The sequence below is a fragment of the Bos indicus genome, chromosome 11, assembly GCF_029378745.1.
Source record: "Bos indicus isolate NIAB-ARS_2022 breed Sahiwal x Tharparkar chromosome 11, NIAB-ARS_B.indTharparkar_mat_pri_1.0, whole genome shotgun sequence".
In the NCBI taxonomy this organism is placed as follows: Eukaryota; Metazoa; Chordata; class Mammalia; order Artiodactyla; family Bovidae; genus Bos; species Bos indicus.
In genome coordinates, this window is record NC_091770.1 from 81,588,947 (window position 1) to 81,607,937 (window position 18,991).

The window sequence follows — 18,991 nt, forward strand, 5'->3', positions numbered from 1 at the left end:
GGGGGAGTTCCCCAAATAATCGAACAGTTTTTATCAAAGAGATTGAATAATGCCTCAAGAATGATTTAAGTTTTAAGATCATACAAAGTTTTATACTAGACTGAAATTTAGGTCTGGAGAGTTTTTGTTTTGTTCTATAAGGTGTGCGTATAAGGCATGAGTTTGGCATGTGAGTGGGTGTGGCTTGCTTTTTTCTATCTAGCCAGCATGTAGAGATTGGGCAGCAAAGCTGTTTAGTTACATGCAAATTTGTTTAAAAAAATACAATTTTGTCTGCAAATCCAAGTTGCTTGTGCCTTCCTCCTATAGTAGCCTTTCAAAATAAATTGTACTGAGGAGAAAGATGAGTAGGAAGAGGAGGAAACAGGGATAAAATCCTGGGAAATGACTTAACCTGATATTTAGCTAACTTCCTGATCTGTCCCAGGGCTTCCCAGGTGGCTCAATGGTAAAGAATCTGCAGGAGACTCGGGCTTGATCCCTGAGTTAGGAAGGTCCCCTGGATAAGAAAATGGCAATCCACTCCAGTGTTCTTGCCTGGAAAATTCCATAGGCAAAGGAGTCTGGTGGGCTACCAGCCATGGTGTCGCAAAGAGTTGGACTTGACTGAGAACAGACACACAATGATATCCCAACCTACCTTCAAGTATTTTCTCATGTCTTCCTTTAATTGACCCAATCCTTTTCCAAGGGTATTTTGTTCTTCCAAAATTAAGAGTCTCTCACAAGATACAATACAGCTTCCTAACCAGGAAATAGCTCTTTTATTGGAAACAGGGGCCTCCTCCTCCTCCCATCTGTCCTAAAGCCTCTTCTCAGCCCATTTGTCTTCCCCTCTTTGTTCAGAGTTCTTAGACCCAGAGTATTGAGGGCTGAGTCTCAGTGCAGACTGAGAATGGGAACTGAAAGTGGAGATGAGTAGAAACTGGAACATCCGCCTGGCAGAGACAGGAGATCAGATAAGAACCAGCAGACAGAAAAAGCAAGAAGGGTCTCAATACAAGGCACACAATGGCTTTTGTGTAGAACTGTCATTACCTGGGGCTGAGGAAATAGCCCCCTGTGGGCTATTTTCAGGAATTCCAGAACATTCCACCAATGGCCTCTGGCCTTGTTTGCTGGTCAACTTTCTCTGTCCAAAGGTGTCAGGCTCCAGGCTCATATGGGCTGGGGCACTCGGCAACAGAGAGAAGAAAAAATCTGGTTATGAAGCAAGTTTCTTTCCAAAAAAATTTGAGAAACTTCTAAATCTGCATTGAGTGTTGGCTGCTGTGTGTCCGGCACTGTGTGTGCTGGGAGAGTCCGCTGGAAGTCATCTTTACCAGTGGGATTGTGTGTGGTGGGGCTGGAGTGCATTGATAGGCACAGATCAGAATAAACTGGCAATGACATTGTACCACTGTGTGAACAGAAAATTCCTAACCAGAGATGAGTTTTCCTGAACTCTCTTCTGAATTATTATTTATTGTTGTTGTTGCTCAGTCGCTAAGCTGTGTTTGACTCTTTGTGACCCCATGAACTGCAGCATGCCAGGTTCCCTGTCCTTCACCATCTCCTAGAGTTTGTTCAGACTCATATCCACTGAGTCAGTGATGCCATCCAATCTTTTCACCCTCTGTCTCCCCCTTCTCCTCTTGCCCTCAATCGTTCCAGTGAGTCTGCTCTTCACATCAGGTGGCCAAAGTATTGGAGCTTTAGCTTCAGCATCAGTTCTTCCAGTGAACATTCAGGGTTGATTTCCTTTAGGATTGACTGGTTTGGTCTTCTTGCAGTCCAAGGGACTCTCAAGAATCTTCTCCAGCACCCATTAAGGTGAGTCTATCTGGGCTAATGCCTTGCTCAGGCCACCTCCTCTGTTTCTCTCCTCTGTGTCCCTACAGAACCCCATTCCCCCATTCATTCCTCTCCTGCGTCTGTGCTATTTTGTCATGAGGATGACAAGGTAGTTCCTGAGATTCCTGATTATCAGTGTGGTTGCTTTAACACAGCTATTTTGAAAACTAGCGACATTTAAGTTGTTTTCCTTACCAAGTAATAGCAGAATATTTTCATTCAATCCCCCAATTTCATGTCTCCCAGATGACTACCTATCCTTGAGCCTCCAGGGAAAATCTGAGGGTTGGCATTGTGATCAAGGCACAGATTTTAAGGCCTCCAGGTCTACAGAAAAGTTGTATCAGATGCATCAACATATCCTGCTTCCATCTTCAGTTTGGGCCTATTCCTTGACTGCTTCTGTGCCAGTTCTGAGTACATGGGCCATCTCTCCTTAGAGGGCTGAGCTGTATGTGTCACAACTGGGTGGGTGGTGTCTGTGCCCTCCCAGTGATGCCCTGAATGGCTTTCTCAGGCCTCTGCAAAGATGCATGAAATTGGATCATAAACCAGAAGTTCCATCCCACCGCCCAGTGAACTTGGCAGGGACAGAAACATTCGTTCATCTTGCCTGGATCGTGTTTGCCCACGTGGAGTCTCTCCTCCCATTCTGGGAATGGCTCGGACTTCTTCTCCCTTCCCCTCTACAGTGAATGCTCAGCCAATTGGCTCTGGCCTTCCATCAGAGCCTCATCAGCATCCACCTTCCTCCATCCCTCATCCCTGCTAGCCCAGGCCACTGCAGCCTTCTCTCAGATAACTTTGGCCCCCTGGATCCTCATGTTGCTGCCAACAGTGTGTTTCCAGACCTGTATTCAAGTTCAGGATGACCCAAATCCTCTCCCTACCAGCTCTCCCCACTCTCTGATGCTTTTGAGAACCCAGAGAATCTCAACGACAGAAGGAGCTGACCCAGTGTAGAACCTACCCACTGCCTCCCTGCAACCCGACCCAGCAGCCTTTCCAGGTGGCCAAGCAGCCCTGCCTGAATGTCTCCAGTGAAAGTGAAATTCCTGCCACACTAGCTATTCCTCTCCAATTTGTGTTGCTCTAGCAGAAAGTTCTTCCTCAAAATCAAAAGAGAAGTAAAAAGGACCTTGAAAAGTTCTTAGAACACACATCTATTGTGGTACATGCATGACATGGGGCCAGAAAGCTACAAGGAGCTGCCCGGTCACTCAGCCAGTCAGTGCAGTTCAGGGCTGGAACAGCTATGCTGCTTTCCAAGCCCCAAGTGGAACACTCAAGTCTGCCAAGATCGGCCTGCCTCTAATGTTACCTAGCCATGTTGCTGTCCTCTGGGCCACAGCAAGCCTAGCTTCCTTCCCTCCCTGACAGACCTTGCACAACTGTTCTTTATGGAAATTATTGTCATGGGTTCCTGGCGCCGCCTTCTCTTCCCCAGGCTCAGCTGACAACAGCCCCACCCAGGCTCTTACTCATGCCTTCACCCAACCTGGAATCTTCTTTTTACTGGTTCATAGGCTGTCCTTCTTTTCAGATACGGTTCCCAGGACCTCCCTCTGGAAGCCCTGCCTGGTAACTTCTCCAATTCCTACTTAATTCTGTAGCTGTTCAGTAACGTTAGACAGAAATCCTTCTAGTGTTGTCATTGTCTTGACTGTGTCACTTCTGGTTTTTGTTTTTCTTGAATACACAGATATTCTTAGAGGCAGGGACTCATGGGGGTATTGCCTATGTGTAAAGAAGCCAGGTATGACTTTTTCATTGGTAATTGTTGTCTAACTTCTGAATTTTGTCCAACTTCATGTGAAAGAAGTGAAGCCCAGAGAGGCTGGGTAATTCCCAGTTCTCTTGGCTGAGTGACGTCAAAGCAGACTAAAACCCAGTTCTCCTGACTCTCATTCCAGTATTTTTTTTAAGACATCCCCTGATCTATACAGAATTTCAACACATCAGGTGTTCATGTAAACGATTTACCTGTTAAGGTTTCTGTACAATCTCTGAGTAACATGATCATCTCCTTTTAATAATGACAACAAGTTCATATATCATTGCTAATTGAGCCTTTGTTTATTTCCAGACTTTGTGAAGAACTCTGCATACATGGCCACGTAATAATTGTCTTTTTGGTTACAACAGTGATTTTTACCAAAAATCTTCATTTAGGATAAGTGGGCAAATTGAGAACAAGGCTACAGTTCTTAGTCACATTCCCACATGTACTATAAGCAACTTCAAAGGAGGGCTATAGTTGAAGCAACGCCCCTAATATTGCAATTTAAGCTTTTTACGCTCAGTTCCCTGAAACCACACTCAAATTTTCAGTTCCCCAAATAGAAATGAACTGAATAGACATTAACAACGTAATCTCTCCACTTCTTTGAAAGTTGCAAACTCGCAGCAGTTTCTCTTACAGTTGATCATAGCCATAACGAAACTAATCATAATTCCTTCTCCTCAGCCTCTGAAATACGTCATTTGGAGAATCTTTCCTTATTGAGAAATAAAAGGAGGATAAAAATCATATTGGAGACTAATAAACTCACATGGTGGTGTTTTCATTCCTCTGCAGCCTCAGGGAATAGATAATTTTCTTTAAACAAAATTTTTAAATGTGAACTAAAAGGTACATTTTTTTAGTTGAAGACATCAGACATCACACTAGAGTGATAACTTTTCCTTTAGAAGTTTATGAATTTGGGGACAGAAAAAGTCTTCTTTATCTTCAGATATCTTTAGCTACATCATATATTGTAACTAACGTCATTAAGTCCAGGGACTGACCCAGATTGAGAAAAAAATACGACATGTGTTCTAAAGGCATAAACATCTGGGACAGCTGTGGCTGCAGCTCAAAGGGGAGGCATCGCGTCCTCCTGTGGGGACAGCCAGGGCTTCACAGGGGCTAAACACACACAGCAGGAGGAGGTATGTCCTTGGAATCAAATAGGGTACCAGACAGAGCAGGCATTTGTTGAATGCATCCTGGAGAGTCAGACATGGTCTTCAGTGAATTCTGAAGCCAAAAGAAAACTGCATGGAAGTCTTGGCTGTAGCATCAACAAGGAAGTTGTTGTTTAATTGTTAAGCTATGTCCGACTCTTTGCGACCCTATGGACAATAACCCATTGGGCTCCTCTATCCCTGGGATTTCCCAAGCAAGAATACTGGAGTGCTTTGCCATTTCCTTCTCCAGTGATATTCCTGACCTAGGGATCGAACCTCCATCTCCTGCATTGGCAAGCGGGTTCTTTACCGCTGAGCCACCAGGGCTGACTCTTAGCTAAATAGGTGGCATGATTTGAGAGTCAAGAGTAAGCCAACTTCAGACTAGAGTTTCCAGTGCACCTACAGGTGGTCCAGCTGCCCCCAGGAGAGCCTTCCTCAAGGATCTGCTCAGAGATGTGGTGTATTCCTTTCAGAGGATATATGTCCCCCATCCTCTGACAAGGAAGGCAGGCTGAGCTAAAGAGGAAGACACTCCCTTACTTAAAATATGATAGAAATGTTGGTGTTAAGATGGAAAAATAAATTACCTAGTAATTGTAAATTCATAGCCTGGGACCAAAAGAGAAAAATTTCCGAACTGAAAAAGAAATTAAGAAAGGAATCCCTAAATGGGTAAGTGGCAGTTAAAATGAAAAGTGTTATAGGGAACTTGGAACTCCTTGCATGCCTTAACAGCTGGGACTAGGGATTAATGCCCACACAGAGAGGGAAATTCATCCAGGAACCCCGTGTGGGTGGGCAGCTGGAACTCAGTGGCCTGAATTGATTCTGCAGCCCTTAACATTGCCCTTTGTAAGAAAATCACTGCCCGCCTAAGCCAAGAAAGAGGTAATAAAGCTCCCTACCCACCTAGGCCAATGGATGGAAACAAACACACCTGCAAGTCATCAGGATACAGGACAGGGTCCAAATTTAAGCCAACTAAGTAGTTCAGGACCCAAAAGGAATAAGTCAGTGTAAACATTAGACCAGCTCACTCAAATCCGTAAAGTCCCAGCAAAATGTAAATGAGAGACTGTCACCAGAAGCAAGTCACAAGGTTTGTCTACGTAAAATATCCTCACGGACGTTGTCTATGTAAAATATCCTCGAATGGCAAGATTATAGCCAAAATCATAAACCATATGAGAAGATGAATGACCCGGAAGAAGAGGCAAGAAGAACAACAATCCTAGAGATAAAGAGGCAACTTTTAAGACTGTTTGCAGAAATAGAGAAGTAAATAGAAATCACACTGTAAAGAAAAAGTCAATATGAGAAAAGAAGAATAATAAATTCTAGAAATATAAGTCAATGAAAAACTCATGACACCCCAAACATGGTTTCTCTTCATTCACTTTAGGTACATAAGAACTGTTTCTAAAAACTGACTATGCTGTGATTAAAAATAATAATAATAAAAACAAAACTTTAAAATCTCAGTAGCATAAACAACAAGGATGTATTTAAAACTCACACTGTCTGCCATGCATTGTTGGTGGCGGCAGTGTAGCTTCTCAATGTCATTCTTATTCTAGGACTCAGGATAATGAACATTGTATTTTGCAACAAGAGGATACAACTTGTTGAAAGGTCTCACACTATGTTAAATGTTCCAATCAAGAAGTGACATGTCTGCCTACAAACCATTGGCCAGAACTGGTGATATGGTGCTACAGTGGGGAGCAAAGAAATGTTATCCTCCTGATGGCCAGAAGGAGAGAACCAGAAGTGATTTAACATTAGAATTTTTTTTCACCCATGGGAACATACGAATTTCCAGTTGATCATTAATATCCTACTGTTTTAAAAATATTATAGTGCTAATTACAAAATGCTAATATTCTGGGTGATGGTAACATAGCTATCTGTGACATTATTCTTTGTGTACATGTTCTCTAGAATGGAGTAAGCATGTCTCCATCATGACTCTGATGTAGTGGTGCCCAGCATTTTTGGCAGCAGAGACGGGTTTCATGGAAGACAGTTTTTCCACTGAGGGGAGAGGGTGGTTTCAGGATGATTCAAGCACGTTAACATTTACTGTGCACTTTATTTCTATCATTATTTCATCAGCTCCACTTCAGATCGTCAGACATGAGACCCCGGAGACTGGGGACCCCTGATAGAGTATCAGTGCTTTGGATCAGGATAAAAGATAGGAAAGAAGAAATGAATGCATGGTAAAAGCAAGCTTAAATGAAAATTTCCTGTTCACTTTCAGCAACTGGTATAAGCTCCTTAGAATATCAGAAAACCTCTCTGTAATGACTACTGTAGAAATCTAGTCTCATTTCCCAATCTACTGTCAAACCAAAGTATTCATAATGTTGATGATGCCATCCAGCCATCTCATCCTCTGCCACCCCTTTCTCCTCCTGCCCTCAATTGAATTCGTTACAGTATTGTTTCTGTTTTATGTTTTGGTTCTTTGATCACAAGTCATATAGGATCTTAACTTCCCAACCAGGGATTGAACCCCGAGTGCTGGATAGCAAAGTCCTGCAATGCATTTGTTATTACTAACTTTCCCTTTTCTTCCCCAGATCAGCACTACTCAGGAAAAAATACAATTTTTACTGAAAGCCCTTCTCACAGGCTAGGTTAAATGTTAGACCCTAAACTCCTAAACATCCTTCTTATACTAACAGCCAACTTCTTAGGGGTTTTTCATGTCTGCTTCCCCTATGGGCAGTGAGTGCACAAGAGTATCCTTGTGACATTGGCATCTATCAAAATGTCTAGTATGTAGTGCTAAATAAATCCTTAAATGTGTGAAAATGTAAAATTTGTAACAAACCTCAGTGATCCTTGGTAGGAGAAAAAGCAAAGGCCAAAGAAAACTTGACCACCTGCAGGAAATCAGCATCAAATTACCATGCATGCCACTTTGGCAATTAACAAAAGCAAAATATTCTACCCTGCTTTCTGTTGCTACATGAGATAATGATGTTTCATTTAACTTTTCTTACAATCTTTCCACATCTGTCATTTCACTGGATTCTCTCAAAATTCCTCCCGGGTAGGCAGACCAAGTGTTTATTTTCCATGATGAACAAAATAAAACATTGAAACAAGAGAAGTCTACTCACCTGCCCTAAATCATACAACAAATAAAGCAGAACTGTTTTTAGAACCTAGAATTTAGGACAACAAGCTCTTCCCACTAGATCACACTGTTTGGTTACAACGGCAGTTTCAGAGTCTTATCTCCGGAATTGACTTGGGTCTTTCCCTAGGCAGGGCTTCCATGGTAGTTTAGCTGGTAAAGAATCTGCCAGCAATGCAGGAGACCCTAGTTTGATTCTTGGGTCAGGAAGTTCCCCTGGAGAAGGGATAGGCTACTCACCTCAGTATTATTGGGCTTCCCTGGTAGCTCAGATGGTAAAGAATCTGCCTGCAATGTGGAAGGTCTGGGTTCAATCCCTGGGTTGGAAAGATCCCCTGGAGGAGGGCATGGCAACCCACTACAGTATTCTTGTCCAGAAAATCCCATGGTCTCATGAAGTCAGACATGACTGAAGCGACTAAGCATATACACACAGTCATTTATACACTCTTGAAGGGCTTCCTTGGTGGCTCAGATGGTAAAGAATCCACCTGCAATGCAGGAGACCCAGGTTCGATCTCTGGGTCAAGAAGATCCTCTGGAGAAGGGAATGGCAACACACTACAGTATTCTTGCCTGGAAAATCCCATGGACAGAGGAGCCTTATGGGCTACAGTCCATGGGCTTGCAAGGAGTTGGACAGGACTGAGCGACTAACACGTTCACATTCCCCAGACAGATTCAGCCCTCCTGGGGACAAGATCCAATGCAGCCCAGTAAAATAGCTTTGGGATTTATGAGAAACTGGATCATCTGTGTACAGGAGGCCAGCATCCTAGATATATGACAGAGTGAAAACTTCAGTGTTTAAATCAGCATTTGGGTGAAGATTTGTTCAGTTTTAGGGAGAGAAACCAGCCTGGAACGAGCACACAATATTTTAAATCATATCTCTTCCATTCATTTCCCATATGACCTTGGGAAATCACCTTTCCTTCCTGGATCTCCATTTCTCTAAGGCCCTTCTGCTCTGACATTCTTTGAAGATCCTAAAATGTCTAAATATATGTTATAAAAGGTAATGTTCCTTTTATTCTAAAAAGCATTAAATAGATTCAGGAATACCTGGGTATAGATGAAATGTGGAAATCAGAAAACCAATTGCCTTTATGTATATAGCAACATAAAAATCACCATATTTTAAAAACGCTTCTATTTCCTCTCCCATTAACAGATGGGAAGCAGTTTGATGGAGTTTATTGGATGAAGCAGCTGCCATCTGAGCAGTCACACCACATGAGTGACACTAATGAGACCGGTGAAATATTCAAGAGTCCAAGACTCCCCCCCAGGAAATCACTGCATCTCTATCAGGGTCATAGTGGGCATGTTTGTGAGTTAGTCCTCAGCTCTAAAAATAGGCTGTGTAAATAATAAGGCTTATAATGATGATGACTATTATTTATAGCTTGCCCCAGCCTCCCAGGCAAATGTCTGGGGAAGAACAAAAAGATGCTTAGTATAATTAAAACAAAGAAAATACAGAGGTGCAAGCATATGAGGAAATGAAGCATTTGAACATCAGAAGCTGAGAAATATTTGTTGGATTTGATTAATAATCACTAATGTGGATTTTATTTTAAGATCATTCAGCTAAAAAAGCAGATTGCAGGAGTTTTGTTTTATGCATAAAAAAAGCATCCTGAAACTGACTTTTCTATTAAAAAGTTCCTGTATGGCTAAACCTCTTCTGAGCTTGACTATATTTTTATACTTTACTTTTTCAGAAATAACTTGAAAGAGCAAGTTTTTCTAATCTCCAGATCTTGAGGGATTCCATTTGAGATTAACTCAAGAGATACTTACTACTAAGTGTACTAATGTACACTTTTCAAGCACACAATTTCAAGCACTGAGAATACAGATATTTTATATATATGTAATTTATGGGCTATCTCATTTAATATGTGATATATTATATATCATATATATTGCATATAACATATATTAAATGAGATAGCTCATAAATATGTATAATTCATAAATTCCAGGGGCTCAGGAAGGGATGGAGAATTAAAATACTCTGAGATAAACTGAGTTACAGGATCTGGGAATGTTGGGGACCAGAGTTCTGAAAAGACTTACTACAGAGTGCTATTGATATTTCTCCCACCTGAAAGGATATCTTGGACTTCATCCATTTGACACAGGAGAATGGGGCATTCCAGGAAGAAGAAATAGCAAGGACAAAGGAAGAGAGGAGTGATATAATACTTTAAGAGAAGAGAGAAATGCAACAGAAGGAACAACCAAAGCAAGATTGCAAATGACCACATGAGTCATATGGTGTGACCATATGAGTTCTCCGAAGAATGTCTGACTGTCCTGGGGTGATGAGGAACCACTGGGGGTGTGAATAAAGGGGCTGCCATGATCATATGTATCTCTTAGAAAGATCACTGGACAGTGTATTAGATGATCTGTATATGAAGACAGAGAGACCAATCATAATGCTGTCAAAATAACTCAGGCAAGAGCTGATAAGGGGTTGATCTGGGCAGTAGTTCAAGGGAGGATAAAAAAAGAAGATAAATATGAGACCTAAACATATCAAAGTTCCTGCTAGTATCACTACTCTAAGGCATTTCTCAAGTGATTAAAGAGCCAAAAGGCAAACACAATCAGGTGAAACCATTTAAAAAGGCCACTTTTTGTAATTATTATATGTAGTAGCTATGTGCATTTAAACATAAAACATCCATGTACTGCTCTCAGGGCTTGTAAAGAAACTCTGCAGAGTCAACCATTCTGTTTGGTGGGAAGTTTCACTCTAGTGTCCAGCGGTATTCTCAGCTCCCTACATTGAACACAATCTCTGATAACAAGAGAGAGTCCTGGTCTACGTCTGAATCAACCTGTCTGCTTGCTCACTGATAAAGCAAAGAAACTATTTGCCAAGAAAAGGAAGATCTGGTAGTCCAAGGAATTCAAGGTTTGATCTTAAACTGTGATCCATGACACCTGTTTTATTTTCGTGACTGTGGTTAGGACTCAGTTGACGACTTGAACAAGTTACATCAAGCCTTAATTTCCCTGGCTATAAAGTGGGTGTAGTCGGAAGTGATCCCTACTTAACTGTTTGTGATGCTGCATAGATGACTGGGCTATGCCTATTAAATGTTCTAAGCCTTTGCTCAAAGGCCGTCTTACATGTGTCATTACTTTGTTGACAGTGATTGTGGAGTTGGTGTGAGCTTTGTGGGTGGTGAGGTTGAGTCCCCTAGAGGGGCTGACTCATTTGGTCAAAGGTGCCAAAAGATGATGGAATCAGCAAAACCTGGACTTACCTGGTCCATCAAAGATCAAGATCAACTGACCTATGAAAGAGTATTAAAGGGTTTAGGAGAGAATGGTTAGAAGAGAATGGTTTGATGAGAATGGTTTGAAGAGAATGGGTCAAGTCATATATTCTTGCAAATCAGAGAAAGAAGCAAGAATCAAAAGCAGAAATAAGTTTATAATGCAAATAACTAAAATTGTTTTTAAAATTTGCCTAACTATGCACTGTAGCTTCACGTTCAATATCTCATTCATGCTTCCAACTGATACACAGTTCAGTTCAGTTCAGTTTAGTCACTCAGTCGTGTCCAGCTCTTTGTGACCCCATGGACTGCAGCATGCCAGGCCTCCCTATCCATCACCAGCTCCCAGAGTCTATCCAAACTCATGTCCATTGAGTTGGTGATGCCATCCAACCATCTCATCCTCTGTCATCCCCTTCTCTGCCTGCCCTCAATCTTTCCCAGCATCAGGGTCATTTCAAATGAGTCAGCTCTCTGCATCAGGTGGCCAAATTATTGGAGTTTCAACTTCAACATCAGTCCTTCCAATGAACACCCAGGATTGATCTCCTTTAGGATGGACTGGTTGGATCATCTTGCAGTCCAAGGGACTCTCAAGAGTCTTCTCCAACACCACAATTCAAAAGCATCAATTCTTCGGTGCTCAGCTTTCTTTATAGTCCAACGCTCATATCCATACATGACTACTGGAAAAACCATAGCTTTGACTAGATTGAACTTTGTTGCCAAAGTAATGTCTCTGCTTTTTAATATTCTGTCTGGGTTGGTCATAACTTTTCTTCCAAGGAGTAAGCGTCTTTTAATTTCATGGCTGCAGTCACCATCTGCAGTGATTTTGGAGCCCCAAAAAATAAAGTCAGCCACTGTTTCCACTGTTTCCCCATTTATTTGCCATGAAGTGATGGGACCGGATGCCATGATCTTAGTTTTCTGAATGTTGAGTTTTAAGCCAACTTTTTCACTCTTCTCTTTTACTTTCATCAAGAGGCTCTTTAGTTCTTTTTCACTTTCTACCATAAGGGTGGTGTCATCTGCATATCTGAGGTTATTGATATTTCTCCTGGCAATCTTGATTCCAGCTTGTGCTTCCTCCAGCCCAGTGTTTCTCATGATGTACTCTGCATATAAATTAAATAAGCAGGGTGACAATATACAGCCTTGCTGCTGCTGCTGCTGCTGCTGCTGTCGCTTCAGTCGTGTCCAACTGTGTGTGACCCCATAGATGGCAGCCCACCAGGCTCCTCCATCCCTGGGATTCCCCAGGCAAGAATACTGGAATGGGTTGCCAGTTCCTTCTCCAATGCACACATGCATGCTAAGTCGCTTCATTCGTGTCCGACTCTGTGAGACCCCATAGGCAGCTCACCAAGCTCCTCCATCCACAGAACTCCCCAGGCAAGAATACTGGAATGGGTTGCCATTTCCTTCTCCATATACAACCTTGACGTACTCCTTTTCCTATTTGGAACCAGTCTGATACACAGTAGACACCCAGTAAATGTCAGTTGCATAAACGACTTTATGGTAAGTCCTATTGTTCTCATTTTATATACAAGGAAGAGACAAGGGAGAGGGAAGTTCTGCCCAAAGTCATTGTGCCTTAAGTGCAGAAGAGCCCAGATTTAAACCTGACCTCTGCAAAACTCCTACAAGGCCCCCAGGTCTCCCTGCCTCCAGATGTCACTTTCCTTCCCTATTACCACTCTGTGCTTCATTGCTGGGGCTGCCTTTCTATTTCTGAACTAGGTAATTTTTCTCCATTCTTGACCATCGTTTGACACTATTTCTCCAGATCCTGAGAATTTATTGTTCCTTCTTCCTTTCTGGGGGACGGATGGATGGTGCTGTTTATAACCTTTTACCCATTTTGGAAGTCAATATCTGTATCACCCACACTTGCCACACAAGAGGGATCTACTTCATTAGGAATGTTCTTTACATTCAAAAGGAGGACTCTTCTTAGTAACTGACAGAAACCTAATGAGATCCTCATTCAATGGGAGAAGATCTGAGACATTTTGCTGTTTTATTAACAGAAGTTTATAAATGGTTGGGAAAAATCTCTAAAGAAATACAAGACTGGATTGAATACTTCACTCATTCAATTGTCATTTATTGAGCATCACTTTTTTTCATGTATCAGGAGTTCTTTAAGATTCTGAAAAGATACAAAGACCAATAAGACAGAGATCCTGGAGGCAGAGTTCATAGACTCATTTGGAGGCGCATACAGTCTACATTCATCATTTGTGGATTCTGTATTTGCAAATTTGCCTACTTGCTAACATCAAAATTACTACTCTCAGTGCTTTTGTGTCATTTATCAACATGCACCAAGCAACAAAAACTCAAGCCACCAATGAGCATGTTCCTAGTTGAGGTCAATTGAGAGAAAGCTCTACCTTCTTGATTCATGGCACACTGTAGACAAGTGCCATGTTTTGTTGTCTATGTATTAATAGTACCGTGTTTTCACATTTTTGTATTTTTTTGTTGATTTCACTCTCTGGTCCTCAAGCATTGCGATGAAGTGCTGTCTGGTGTTCCTAAGTGCAATAAGGTGGGTGCTGTGCCTTAAGAAGAAAATGCCTGTGTTAGACAAGCTTCACTCAATCATGAGTTACAGTGCTGTTGACTGTGAGTTCAATGTTAATGCATCAACAGTATATATTAAATCAGTATTTTTGAGCAGATTTTGGGCTCCAAAACCACGGCATATGGTGACTGCAGCCATGAAATTAAAAGATGTGTCTTGGAAGGAAAGCTATGACAACCCTAGACAGAGTATTAAAAGGCAGAGACATCACTTTGCTGACAAAGGTCTGTCTAGTCAAAGCTATGGTTTTTCCAGTAGTCATGTATGGATGTGAGAGTTGGACCATAAAGAAGGCTGAACATCAAACAATTGATGCTTTCAAATCCTGATACTGGATAAGACTCTTGAGAGTTCATTGGACCATAAGGAGATTGAAACAGTCAATCCTAAAGGAAACCAACCCTGAATATTCATTGGAAAGACTAATGCTGAAGCGGAAGCTCCAATACTTTGGCCATCAATACGAAGAGCCAACTCATTGGAAAAGACCCTGAAGCTGGGAAAGATTCAAGGCAAAAGGAGAAGGAGGAGGCCTAGGATGAGATGGTTAGATAGCTTCACCAACTCAATGGACATGAATTTGAGCAAACTATGGGAGTGAAGGATGAAAATGTTATCACCAGAAGCTCACAGGAGCCTAATCTTGAATTTTTCCTAGGAGCAATGGTTCAATATTTGTTAGGTCAACGTTTGTGGTGATTTCATAGAACACAGTCACTGGGAATAACAAAAATCAACTACATATAAATTTATCAGATTCACACAACTTTTTGAGTGATATGATAAAGGTATGAATGCAATACTATGAAAGCCCACAAGAATGAACATTTGACTTGGCCCTGGAGAGTTGAAGGAAGCTTTTCAGATGGGTTGTTTTTGGACCAGGATGTTTAAAATGAATAGAAACTCAATAAATGGAGCAGGCTGGAAGGTCATTTAAGGGAGAGAACCATGTGCAAAGAAGGGGAGCCTGACACGCTGTGAATTAAAACATGATGATTTCGGCCATCTTAAGTCATAGGCTCCAATTCAGCCACAGGCAATGATTTTCAGCCATTACCAAGTTTCTGTACATAGTTTGGGCTGTGATTTTTCTTTTTTTTTTTTTTTCTACAACAAGGAAGTGTGCAGCGTGTCAGCTGTGAAAATTGGCTCAATATTCATAATCAAATCTATTACGCTCCCTCTGAAGCCAGGGCCATGTTTCCGTAGAAACACTCAGTTACATAAAAGAAGCCTGGCCTGCAATGGGCAAGAAACCCCACCACCCTTGGAAGCCATCATCGTCATACTAGAGGGAAGGAGCGATATAATTCCTGAGGAACTAAGTGAAGTGGGAGGACAAAATAAAGATTTCTCCCTGTGAAGTAGTAGGCAGAGAGCGCTGCAGGGGTTCAGCCTCCATTCCAAGTTCTAATCTATGAATCAACGCACCAAACACCAAGTCTGAAATGAGCACCTACTGAATGCCCAGTTAGTCAACGCACTGGGAGGAAAAGCACACATACACACACAAAACTATTCTTTCTTTCACAGTTTCAGAGCTGACATCAGCTCTCCCATCTATCTGCTGGGATAAGTTTTATTATTCTAATTTTAGAGATGAGAAAACTGAAATTCCAAAGGATTAAGTAACATAGGTTCGTACAGCCAGTGAATGACAGAATCAAAATGTATGTTCAGCTTTGACTCCAAATAAAGTGAAGGTTTTCTCTGTGTCTCAGATAAGATCCTTGTCCTCAAGAAACTTGCATATGTGATGAAGCAAAGAGTGAGTGGATCAGATTGTCAACTTCACAGAAGTTTAGAAGAAAGAAGTGTGAGCCTATAGTTCACCATTGTCCTGAAGGCATCATTAGCCTTGGAACCAGTGGTGTTTGACAGCTGGAGATGGGGCAGTAAGTCGTTGGAGGTGTGTATATGTTTATACACACAATCAAAGGATCAGAACAGAAATGTCTTTGGAAGCACCAAGGGGAGCTATGCTGAGAAGTGAAGTGAAGTGAAATTCGCTCAGTCCTGTCCAACTCTTAACGACCCCATGGACTTAGTCCATGGAATTCTTCAGGCCAGAATACTGGAGCAGGTAGCCTTTCCCTTCTCCAGGGGATCTTCCTGACCCAGGAATCAAACCAGGGTCTCCTGTGTTGCAGGCGGATTCTTTACCAACTGAGCTATGAGGGAAGCCCATGCTGAGAAGGGAAAATCTTATGTGTCCAGGGATTTAGAAGGAATGTTCCACCTGCCCTAGGATGAATCTCAGTGGATGGAGAGGAGCCCTGGGTGGGATCAGCTCTTGTTGCTTTGTCTCCACAGGGGATCACTTGTACCCATCACTTTCAACCTTATTGCTCGCTCAACAATATTATTGGAGACCAGTTTGTGCCAAGTATTGCTCTCAGCACTGGGGATGCTTCCGAGAATGTGTTTCCAAATGTCAGAGAGTAGAACTGGTCCACGGAGGGCAATGCAGAGCCCCTGGATGATGATGGCACTTCGCTCCTGGTCTTTCTCATCACTGTCTCCTTTTCTTCCTCCAAACTGCAGTCAGTCTCCTTATTTGAGGTTCCAGTCAAGGCTGCCCAGCCCATGGGAGTTCCCAGAATCAAGTGTAGCCTTCTCAGGTTGATTTTCAGGGTCTCCATTCTCAGCCACACTTTCTCCAGCCCCTGACATTGCAACCACACCAGACCTCTTTGTCCCTCTACCTGGAGGGACCTTATTTCCCTCTACCTTGACCTCATTTCCTGCCTCCTGAAGTCTAGTCATCCTTCAAGGTTCAGCTTAAAAGAATCTGAACCCAATTTTCCCCAATCACAATGAACTCCTTGTCCTGAGCCCACATGAAAATACGTGTTTTAGCCTATTTTCTCTTCTGCCTTGTCATAAACTGGGCTGGCAATCAGTCTGTCTACTTCTCAGGCCAGGGGCGTGTGTTATGTCACCATCATTTGGTTTAGCACAGTGCCTGGCCCTTTGTCAAAGCTCAAGGTATCTCTTTAAAAAAATACATACATGACAAGGATGTCCTTAAAATTAGAACAGTCTGGTTTAAATTTAATTTAATTAAGGTTCATTTTAGAAAATGTATATTTTGAAGAAAGACCACTGAAATTTCATCTCAACCTACCTGCCCCCTCACTGACAGCTTAATTTCACTGTAATCTTTATTATAGTAAACTCTAAACTTGTTATTAGTATTACTGACAAAGTTGAAAGACCATTTCATCCGATTATTGTGTCTTAGGAAACACATAATTATTAAATTTCACACTAATAATTAGAAACCCTATTATTTCACAATGGGCTAGGCAACACCACGCAGGTAGCCCTCAATTACTGAAACAGAAGCCCTCTTTAAGTGTGTGGAAGTGAAATTTCATACATCAAATAGTCTCTTCTCACCAACTTCAGCTGTGTTATTAGAGACAGACGAGTGTGAAGTAAGGAGTCCTCCCGTGGTCTGAAATGACGATGTCGCATGGGGTGAATGGTGTCTGTGGCTGGCTTGTCCTTGCCCTCCTCAGACCCTGACCAGGTTCACGGTGGATTGAATAAGTCAGAAACTTTGCTGTGTATATGTACAGGGGTGGAGCAAGAAGGATTTTCCAGTAGAGCCGCCCAAAGATAATACAGGTCTTTGCAGGGATTGACAACATGGTCTGGTTCAAGTACAGGCAACTTGACTGGCAAAAATAAAAAATGGAGACCTGTGCATTCTGATCCTAAGGTCCCCTACCAATAGGAAGACTATTTCATTCTAACTAGACTGTGCCTTCCTGGCCCCTGTCTGAATTCTTGCCAAAACTCAGAGCAGGAGCTCCCTCAAGAAGAAGAACTTGACCGAGGTCTCCTGAAGCTTTCTAACTCCAGAACCAGGACGGCCTGATGCGCCCAAACCACACATTCCTGGAGCAACTGCTGCAGCCCCCAGCACGTTCGCGGCCTGACCCCTTGTAGGGGTTTAATAAAGTTTCTCCGATGCTCTGGCTGATTGACTGGGAAAGGAAGCAGGAGAGGCCTGTGCCTGCAGGAGGGCCCCCCCAACAGGAGCTCTGACTCACAACCTGTTTGGCAACGAGCAGCCCTCTTTGGTTTCCTGAATCTCTCTCTCTTAATGGCAGATGTTTTAAAACAATGATCGTGACAATGACACTGTAATCCCCTACTTTCCCTTGCATCATAGGGTTTTTTCAAGTGTTTTTGCAGACTTGCTCTGAAGGGTAATAACATTTTTTGGACTAAGCATTTGCAAAGACTTTTGAGGGTCCCTTCAGATAAGGGCAGCCCCCAGGGCTGGGAATCTGTTAATAGTCCGTGCCGGGAGGGGCAGGGAGGAGAACTGGATTCAAAATCGAGGGTAATTTGGAAGGGGGTGGTTGAGGCTGGGATGGTCCGGCTGGGTGCATGGGCGCACATTTGGAAGTGCGGCTAGAGATTAATCAAAAGACCGGTCCCCCGTCCTTTTTCTTTTTAGAGAAATAGTTGGTATGGTGGAATTCCGTGTGTAGAAGTAGCAGGGGCAGATGCAGACTTCCCCTTGGAGGGCAAAGCCAGAGGCCAAGGCCGAAAAAAAGAGCAGGAATAACCGCGTGTGGAGGTGGTCAGCACTATGGGTCTGGGAAGGGAACCCGGCCGGATGACGGCGGGGGTGGGGCTCCCTGGGGGCCGGGGCGGGGCGGCCGCAGCGGGCGGGGCTGGGGGCGGGGCTGGGGCGGGGCTCGGGGCCGGCTCGCAGGCTGCGGCGGCCGCGGGAGAGGCGTCCACAGCGGCGGCGGCTGGGGCAGAGGCGGACGGGCGGCGGAGCAGGGCGGCGGCGACTCGGGGTGAGCGCGGTGCGGGCGCGGCGGGGTTCGCGGCCGGGGGCCTGCAGGGACGCGGACTCCGGAGGCGCCCGGAGAACCCTGCCATCCTTCCCCAGCTCCCGACGCAGCCTTCGGGGAAGGGCGGGCGGGAGGGCGAGCCGAGGACCCAGTTCTTTTACCACGTCTCCGGCGATCGCCGTCCAGATGTCCGGTTGGAGCCCTTTTGCCCTTCTGCGGAGCACAGCCTCGTGATTGTGCCCCGGATCATCTCTCTCGTCGCTCAACCGCTCAACATCTTTCCCCTTCAACCCCAGCGCCAGGTAGCTTGGGCTCCAAAGCCAATTCTTCCAGA

At 43.4% G+C, this 18,991-nt stretch overlaps 1 protein-coding gene across 3 annotated transcripts in view; it reads left to right on the forward strand.

Annotated features, from left to right (window-relative positions):
* The first annotated feature begins 18,563 nt into the window (after nucleotides 1-18,563).
* Nucleotides 18,564-18,991, forward strand: part of CYRIA (CYFIP related Rac1 interactor A) — a 102,536-nt gene continuing 102,108 nt past the window's right edge. For 2 of the 3 annotated variants that reach the window (XM_019970672.2, XM_070799106.1), the window contains exon 1: nucleotides 18,564-18,660. The gene's annotated coding sequence lies outside the window, so the exon portion shown is untranslated. Of the gene's footprint in view, nucleotides 18,661-18,807; nucleotides 18,960-18,991 lie in introns of those variants that run through there. The other variant, XM_070799110.1, reaches the window with a different exon arrangement.